The sequence below is a fragment of the Melospiza melodia genome, chromosome 8 (genome assembly GCF_035770615.1).
Source record: "Melospiza melodia melodia isolate bMelMel2 chromosome 8, bMelMel2.pri, whole genome shotgun sequence".
Lineage (NCBI taxonomy): Eukaryota > Metazoa > Chordata > Aves > Passeriformes > Passerellidae > Melospiza > Melospiza melodia.
Window position 1 is genome coordinate 38,489,361 of NC_086201.1, and position 9,774 is coordinate 38,499,134.

Genomic DNA, 9,774 nt, shown 5'->3' on the forward strand with positions numbered 1-9,774 from the left:
TCATGGGACACAGGAGAGCCTCCCAGCAGCCAGCTCCCGGGAGAAATTTGGCTCTTAAATCCAATTATATCTGCAAACTGAGCCCTTTTGTCCTCACTGCTGCCAATGCGTGCGCAGCCTTCGCTTTTCATCCCCGTTTTTTTGGTCGCTTCGGACTTGTTAATGGCCGTGTTCCAAACCAAGAGAGCAAGGAGTTGGAAGGTGCTCCATGTCCTCAGCTCTTTGCGAGGGGAATGCCTGTTTGCTGATGTCACCTCGTGTAGCTCAGTGTCAGAACTGCGCGCTGACCACGCAAAATGCTCACATGAATTTTTCTAGCATGCACGGGGAGGTGTCCTTGGTGACCTTTCACGGTAATTACAGCAGTTAGGAGATGTTTGCCCCAGGCAAGCTTCTCTCTAAGGTCCTCAGCGTTGTGCTCGGAGTTGTTTTGGATTTCCCCTTCCACGTTCTCCATAAAATAGCAGTGTGGCCTCTAATATCTGACTTTTCCCCTGAAATCTCTCAGTCGCTGTTGGGAGGCAATGAAAACTGCTGGGGATTTTCACAAACAACACGAATATGGCTTTAAGGAAGCATTTATATTTCCTATTTATGTTTTGCTTTTAAACTGTGACTTCCAGAAATGCATTTTTTCCCAAGAAAAACCCAGACAATCAGACGAATGTTTCTTTTCAGACGTGTGAAAGATGAAGGATGAGGCGTCGAGTTTCCTTTCAAGCAATTCTGAGTGAAACCGAAGCCTTTTTGAAGTGGTTTACTGCAATTGTAGTTTGCTTTGCTTCCTGCTCCTGCTTTGGGCACACCTCCCAGCTCGTTGTGTATGGCTACAGGCACTGGGGGAAGTTGGAAGGCCAACAAAAGGCAAGGGGACTCTAAAATCTTATTTCTCTCTCTATTTAGAGTGCTGCCAATGAGACGTTGCATTTTATTCCTTCCTACCATCGAGGCACAATGTGTCCCCCAGCATCAGCGCTGGTGGAGGCAGGGAGGGGTGGGGAAGGAATGGGAATAGATTTCATGCTGGATGAGTCTCCAGTTAGGAGTCCAGACTGTGGGCAGGGTAAAAAAAAGCTTTGTTTAGTCTGCAGTCAGTAGTTTTAGCAGGAGCCCTGGGCCCAGAGCTGGGAAGTTGCGTGTCCTCTTCTCAGGCTGATGTGATTTACAGTGTTGGGATCTGACTATGGGATTGACAGAGCCAAAGCAGAGGGAAAAGTGTTCTGGAGAGCTTGTCCCAGTGCCAAAGGGTGGGAAGCAAGGGTAGAATTGCTCCTTCCCTGCAACCACATTTCTCCTCATGGCCAGATCCATCTTTCCTGCCACCCTCTGTGATACCTGGACCATTTGCCATGTTGGAATTGTGCTGGCAGAGCTGTCTGAGGGACCTTGGGATGCACTGGATGAGGATGAAGGAAGCTCAGGATGGCTTTGATTCTGCTGCATGGTTGGGATGTCATGAGTGATGAGGGTTAAGGACACTCCTGCCCAGCTCCAGCTGCCTCCATGAGAGTGGGAAGCACCTCCTGAGCCCCTCCTGGCCCAATTCCTTCAATAAATGGGATATTGCCAGAGTAGGACTCCATCAGCTGGGTGAAAAGCTGGGGCTTGCAGCAAGGCTGTGGCTTTACCACCATGGTCTTGCCAGTTCCTCCAGCAGTATAAAAAACTCCTTGCTTTTGGTGCCAACACCACTGGAGGAGCTGACTGCCTGAGTTTTCTTGGTGCTGTTTCAGGGCAATAGCTGTTCTCCTTGCTTGATCAACATATCTGTTAATTACATTAAGGTAATCTGACTCTGGGCTCTTGCAAAAACCTCCTCCTGCTGCTGAAGGTGGTGGAAACCCTCCCTGAAGTGAGCACTGAAGCAGCACATGTGGGATCAGAGGGTGGCTGGGGGATCTGGGCACATCCAACACTCTGGATGGTAAAGATGTGTCAGCTCTCTGATATCCTGGTGGTGTTGGACTCCCACTGGCCCCACATCCCCGTGTGGCTCCAAATCCAGAGGCTGGCAAAGAGCATAGAGTCCCTAAGAGATGCAGCTTGCCTTGCTAAAAAAGCCTGGAAAAGTGGCGAGCAGCCTTTCCCTTTAACTCGTGTCTGGCCCAGGGAGGAGCAGGATTTAAGCACGTACCTAAATTTCAGCATGTGCTTAAGTGTTGTCCTGAATGGGGAGCCTCTTGAGCTTTAGCTGAAGTGCTTTTCTGAACAGGGAAGTCACCTCTTGTTGCCTCCACCCCACCGTGTTGGTGCTCATTGCAGCTCTCTGGCTGTTCGCTACAAGGAGAAAATCACTTCATTTACTTGCAGCTCACTCAGTAACTGAGAGCAGGCAGGTTGGGAGAGTCTCACATCAGCTGGGAGCGAGACATCTGACCTTGTCTCTTGTCTGTCTTGTTTCTATGATCCTAATTCTGCTCTAAATTAATTCTTTTGTTTAGCTGCTGGGGTTTTTTTTCCCCTCCTTTTTGTTTTCGCATGAATGCCTGTCTCTATATTTAGGTCTGCCGGGGCGGGATGTTATGAATAATTGTTGATTGATATTATTAAACACTAACACGCTTGGCTGTGTTGCACTAATGATGGGGCTTTGGGGATATGCAAATCAATTAATTGCAGTAATTGCTGTAATAGCTGTTTTGGAGGAGGCTGTTGAAGAGCCCTTGGGAGAGCGGACAAAGACGGAGACGTTTGGAAGTGCAGAGGAGAAAGGGTGCTCGAGTGTCATTCAAGAGGGCTCCTTCAAGTTGCCAACTTGTAAAGTTGGGTTTGTTTTGCTCTCCAAAACCCACTCACACCAAATCCTCTCTTGCTTTTTTTCAGTTACCACAGCATGGCTACTTCTGGACTTTTCCACTGCAGTGGAGCTGAAGAAGCTCACGGATGAGACAAAGCCCTTTCCAGGTAATCTCCTGCCTTAGAAATCTGGGAGACCTCCCTGGAAAACACCCGAGGGGGGAAAAAAAGCCGCCTCTAAGGCTAAAAATCTCTGTGTCACCTCACACTCAACAGCTTTGGTTTGTCAGCTGATTCTCATTCAGGTCAAAGCTCTTTCTCCCCTCCTGTGGCAGCATCACGGGGCCTCACAGCGGGCACAAAGGGACGTGAGGTGCCTCAGGAGCCACGCTGGGAAGGCTGTGAAGGGAATGGGATTTTGGGTATTGTGAGGACGGGGAGGAAAACATCTCTTCTGGCTTCTTCCCCGTGCTATATGTGTTTTCCCTGCCTTTGTGTATTATTGTATATTCTTTTGTCTGGCTTTCCATATGCAACGTGCCTGGGTCTCCGTGCTCCGGGGCGGGTGCTCAATGTGGTGCACAGATGGTGCTCCCAGAAATCCCGTTATTTGCTAATGGGATTTTGTGCTAAGCGTTTCCACTCTTCTTTTCAAAAGTCTGCATGTTTGTGTCAATATGGCCAGACCCCCATCTTGCAGAGACACCCTCTCCCATGCAGCTGAGAACACCACTTTATTTCTTTATTTGCCTGGCTTCTTAATCCCTGGGAAGGATGTCAGGACAGCTTCTGTGGGAGGCAGAGGTTGCAGGACCCAGGCAGCTCTGAGACCACCTCGCACAGCGCAGGAGGGTCAGGATAATTGGGGTTGGATGGCGCCTCTGGAGATCCTCCAGTCCAACCCCCTGGAGCAGGTGACACAGGAATGCATCCAGGTGTGTCTGGATGTCTCCAGAGAATGAGACTCCACACCACCCTGGGCAGCTCTGCCAGATGTCACAGCCCTGCCGGGTGGCCTGGCCGGGCCGATTGGGGCACTCCAATGTGCACTTGTCACCTTGCTGGTGGCCCTGCCCTCACATTTTGTACTGAGATGTACTTACCTATTCAGCAGCTTCCCCCGGGGTCCTGCAAGATTTCAGTAATGCAGTGTTCAGCTATTATGCAGCTATTCCCAGCTATTATGCAGCAATTCCCCTCTGTGCCCTCCATTCTTCAAGCAGTGCTCGAAATCAGGATATAAATAGCAAAAGCCAGGAATATGTTGCTTTTGTTACCAGAGGCCTTTCAGAATAGGTTAGATGTGTGCCTGACAGGGATAATACAGTGCTAACTCTTCCAACGTGCCCCAGAGCTGGACTAGGTGACCCCCTGAGGTCTCTGCCAGCCCTCATTTTTTCCATCCCTGCATGACATCCCCTGCTAGTGGGTAAGTGGAGCTTTGTTTTGCATCACGCTGGCTGGAGCGAGGTCAGGGCTGTGTGTCAGGAAGTTCCCTGTCTGTCTGCACACCCATGCCCGCCTCATCCTGCACAAGGCCCTTCTCCTGGACGCTTCTCAGGCTCCTCAGCCACGGGAAGGTGAGTCAGAGCAAGGCAGAGGTTCTCCTGGAGCTGGCCAAGGGTGGTTCCTCTGGAGCTGAGCTTAGCCAGAAGGATCTCATCATAGCCTGGGCAGCCCGAGGCAGGAAAACTGCCAAGGACTGTTCCTGTTGTGGTACAGGGCCACTGAGATGGTCAGTTTGGGATCAGGAGCTGACCAGGCAAAGAGACCCAGCTGTGGGATATTGCTGTGGAGTGCTGCCCTCTGTGTCTCAGGGCCCTCCTCAGCGGCAGAGTTTGGGAAATAACATTTTTTAGTTCTACAAAAGATGGCAGAGAACCGGCACGGACACTTCTCTTCAGCAATGCCCCGCTGTGATCCGATGTCTCTGCAGGGAAAACTGCTCTTCAGAGGTGTTGGCTTTCCGTGCCCATCGAGAAACAACCTCTTTGCCTCGTGTTTTTGCAGCCTCTCAGCCTCGCTGATTTTATCACCCTTCTGATAAGGGTGATTAGATCTGATTTGTTTGAATTACAGCTCGGCTGCTTTCAGCTCTAACAGACACAACACGGTGCTGGAGCAGGGAAGTGAGGAGGGAGAGCCTTTCTCCCCCCTCTGATAATAGTTAGCAGATGTGATGCCATTACCAGGTCAAGGATCTGAAGTCACCCAGCAGCAGGAAAAACACTCTGCTGGGCTGGCACTTGAAAGCCATGCAGGGAAGGATGGGGCAAAGGCTGAACCATCCTGTGCTAAGCAGCACCTCAGAGTGCTGCTCTGCAAGCTCTCACAAGCTGTGGGATTTTTAAGCAGCCCTGGATTGGTGGTTTGGCCCCAGGAGCTGTTCTTCACTTTTAGAATACACCATTAGTGATGTCTTGTTAAAAATCAAGGCTGGCCATGGCTCGTTTATTGCTTGGAAGCTGTGAGCAGTGAGTGTGTCAGTGTGTCTTGTTTTTCTGGAGGTGTGATGCCCCATTTTTCCCCCTTTTTAGATGCTCCTGGACTACTAGAAAGACTTTTCCCCTGAACTAGGTTTTGTGCGAAGTTGGTGCCCTGCTGTGAGCCACACCATGATGCACACAATATTAAAACCTGGCTTTCTGTGTTATCAAGAACATTTTTTTCCCCTGAAGCCTAAAGTAGCTTTCTAGGGTAGTTCAAAAAATCTGGGACAGGTCAGACAGATGACTGTGCCCTTGTGGCTGTGTCCTTTGATCTAGGGGCTGAAAATCTGAAAGAAGACACACGATTCAGCTGTGGGTTTGGTGCTGGTTTGGGCTCTGGCAGTAGCCTGACTTCTGCCTGCAGGTGCATCTTTCCTGCAGGGCTTGGCCAGGAGCATCCCTGGCTCTTGCAATCTCCTCTCCCCAGTGATTGAAATCCTCATGGCAGAGCCTTGCAGGATTGCTCTTTAAAAAAGGCTGTGCCTTAACTTTGGCTGGTTTCAGTGAGAGCAACATGCTCTAAAAACCATTCCTGGGCTCCAAACAGCCCTTGGAAAAAAGAGCTTCCCATGTTTCTGGCCCAAGGGGTGGTCATCAGATAGTAAATGGTCACTCCTAGCATGAGGGCAGAGAGGTGCAGGAGCTTTAGGGAGACAAATGGGTGTGCTTACAGCATGCCAACAAAGAACAAAATATCTGGGAACATTGGGTTGAGGCTTGAGGAGTTGCTTTTGGGAAAAGGTGAATGAGTTGCATCTTTAAAGGCTCCCATGGGGAGAATGTGGCAGCTTCACCTTAGCATGGAGGTGTGTGTTGGGGAGGAAGAGCTCAGCCTGGGCTGTGTTTTCATTGCTGCAGTGGGAAGTGGTTATGTGATCTACTGGTGGTCTTGTGGCAAAAGTCCTGTGTCACAGACATCTTTTATGAAAAATCCTTTCCTTAGGATTTTTCCTCCTGAGAAGCTGAGAGGCCTCAGGAACAAAATGTAAACAATGGTTATGGGCTGCTGTGGAATGCAACAGGTGCATCTGTGATTGGCCCATGTTGGATGTTTGTAATTAATGGCCAATCACACCCAGCTGGCTCAGACTCTCTGTCCGAGCCACAAACCTTTGTTATCATTCCTTCCTACTCTATTCTTAGCTAGCCTTCTGATGAAATCCTTTTTTCTATTCTTTTAGTATAGTTTTAATGTAATATGTATCATAAAATAATAAATCAAGCCTTCTGAAACACGGAGTCAAATCCTCGTCTCTTCCCTCATCCTGGGACCCCTGTGAACACGGTCACAGTCCTGTCCTTTTCTCTTTCTCTGCTGTTTCTCCTTTTCCCTGCTCCCCTCACCTCCAGCAAGGTGCCCTCCAGGTCAGGTTTAGGCTGAGAGAAGGGAAGTTCATGTGTTCAACCTAATGAGTGGTTTCAGTGCCTGCAGCAGGAATGCAGAGCAGGGGGTGGGACACAAGTGTGCATAGGAGTGTCTGGAGAGACTAGAAACAAACCCCATATATTGCACTCTAGTGTGCTTCTCTCTGAAGCTGCTGGCACATTTGCTAGCCCCACAGGTGGCAAACCCTTCCAGGTGATGTTTGCCCATGGTGAAAGCCCCTGTGACCTCTCCTGCCACTGCTCTTTGCTGCCCAATGGCCACGGGAAGAAAATGAAAACTGCAACGCTTGCAGTGCGCCCGCTCTCTCCCACCTCCCTGCCCCCTGCATCTCCTTCCCCAGCTGCTCTGACCAGGTCGCTCCCCAGCTTTGATTCTCTCCTCCTGCTGAAAGGCCTCCCGTGGCTGCATTGTCTGCAGAGCTCTGGTGGAGGCTGCAGAGCTGTACTTCCACCTCGGCAGAGAGCAGGCTCTCATTAGCAGCCCTCGGCGGGGCTGAGCGTCACCGCCGCCTTCAAAGGCACCGAGATGGAGCTCTGCTGAAGGCACCAGCAGGGTCTAAACATCAGCTGTGGAGAGCACAAGGGAGGCAGGAATTGCTGCACCAGGCTGGAGCTGCCAGGAGGACACGCCAGGTGTGAGTGGTGATGGCACCGATAAAAGTGCAGCAGGCCCAGCTCTTGGGAGGGTTTCCATGCTGCTGCCAGCACTGACTGCTGGCTATCCTCAGGTTCTCCACGCCAGTGGCAGCTGCACCATCTGCAGCTGGGTTTTTTTATTATTTTTTAATCTGTTTTTTATATTTTTTTCCACTGACATTCACCTTGATAAGCTACAAAGAGGTAAAAACGGACCCTCAGCTGCCATCCAGAGATACCACGCTGAGGCCCAGGAGCCAAAGCCCTCGTCCCCCTCCCGACCTCCTCCTCTCTGAGCACCTCTCCAGGCCCTCTGTCTCCTTCCCCAGAGCTGCACCTTGGTGGATGAGCTCCAGATGGTTGGGTGGAACCTTGCCAAGCACGGGGGGCTATCAGCAGTGCTGGGGATGACTGCAGGCTTCCTGCTGGGAAGTACGTGGAGATCTGTTGGCTTCTTACTTCAGGCCCCTAAAAAAAGCACTCTCCCAACTACTTTTGGCTTTCCCTTTAACCTAATGAGTTCTTCTCCTTTTTCCAAAAAGTCTGAGGCCAGTCAGTCCTGAAGTCTCCACAGCACCTCTTTGTCTGATTCCCCTTGTCTGGAAGCGTATCCGAGGAGTGCGGTGGGGTGGAGGTAGGTTGGACTTGGGCCATCCTTTGGCTCCTGCCACGAGTGCATAAACTTTTATCTTTTCAATGTTACCATTAAGGAGAGTTGAAAAAAAAATAAAAAAGAAAAGGAAAGGAAACTAAACCACAAACAACTGCATTAAAATAATAATCAGAGCCTCATGAAAGCGCACGAAACCCCAGCAAACCCTCTGTGCTTTGAAACTTGAATCTTATCTCCCCCTGTCAAGGTTAATTGTTGCTGGGTTCAAACCATGGACAAGCTTTCATTAAGGCTGGAGATGGGAGCCATGGCTGGGCTGGGTGTGTTGGAGCAGAGTTGAATTTGGTCCAGTCTGCTAAGGAGGGAGTCACATCTGCAGCTACACAATTTCATTAGAGTCGTTGGATTTAAGTCTGATCTTTAATGTTCCTGGGCTGTCTTCTCCCAGGGTTATAACCTGTGGAGCTCTTTTGAAGGTGGTCACTTAATTTCTTTCCATATAACTTTATTTCTTTCCATATCACATTGAAGACTGGAGTGCTGCAGTGTGATCAGATCTGGAGAGCTCAGGAAGAGCTGATAAATGTTCCTCTATATAAAGACCTTTCTAGTTTATATGGTGAGGAGCAAATAGTCTGTCCTGGGAAGCAAATCCTCCTCATTTCTCACTTAATCAACCTACCAAGAGCCAGACACTGCTGGTTTTCTCTTTGTTTTGCTATTGCGGCCCAACCTGAGTGTTCAGGATCCCAGCTCTTCTGGCTGTGGTGGTTCCTCCTCCTCATGTTCTTCTAAAGGGATGCTTGGAGGAAATGGGCTTCTAAGAGCATTAACAGTGAGAAAAATTCATCACAGCTTTAAAAATACACTAATGAAAAAGGCATAATGAGTGTTGGAAACAGTTTTATACCTTGAACTAGAAAATATAAAGATACATCAATATAATGACAGTCCCCTTACCCCCCCCTCCCCCCAGAGTCATGGCTAGATTAATTTGGGAGACAGTTTTTCACATGTAAATATGTTGGGGAAAGGTTCTGCTTGGGTGAATTAAAGAAACTGTTCAAGGCCTCAATTTGGTCAACCTTCAAAGAGTTGTCCATCTCTGTTTCCTGGGATGCTCAAGCAAAAACGAGGCTGAGGAGATATTGGATGAAAAGAAAATGAACTTATTTTCTCACTTTTAGCCATTTTTATGAAGTGGTTTTGTGTCAGTATTAGAACCTTTCCTGGTGTTTGTGTTAGAACCAGCAATAGGGAAAACAAGCTTGTTTTGGAAATAACAGTGGTATGTTTTTGTTGTTGGTTTGGGTTTTTTTCAATCTTCATTTTATCATAACTTTGCAAATTTCTAATCCCAAGTAAAATCCATTCATTCCACTCCAAGCTCCTTTCTCCCAGCTGCACAATAACTTGGCCAGGTATTTCATAAAGTGGTGGTGATTTTGTAGGGCTGAGCCTTGGGCGCTTTCTGGGTTCTCCTGGTGTAAATCAGGGCAGCTCTGGGATGTGCAGCCATTGCCTTGAAGGAGCTGTGTCCCAAAAAAGAGCCCAAGGAGCTGCAGGAGTGGCTGTGCAGGATTGCTGCTGGGCTGTTGTGACACAAGGAGCCCTCAGACACAGCCAACGGGATGTGGCCAGCCGTGACTTGACATGATTGCTTAGCATTCCATCCCCACCTTTCCCCCAGCCCGCTCCTTTCCTGTGGCTTGTTTTCATTTCCTTGCTAATTCAAGCATGTCTGATGTTAGCAGGAGGAATTCTTGTGTGGTGCAGAGGTCAGGGAGAGCTGACTGGGGCTGAGTGTTACAGGTGACGTTCATGTGTAGAGGTGGGGGAGCAGGACAGCAGAAAGGTCACGGAGATGGGAGCAGGGAATTGCTGTTGTGCTAGGTGGGCAAGGCTGGGAAGGGG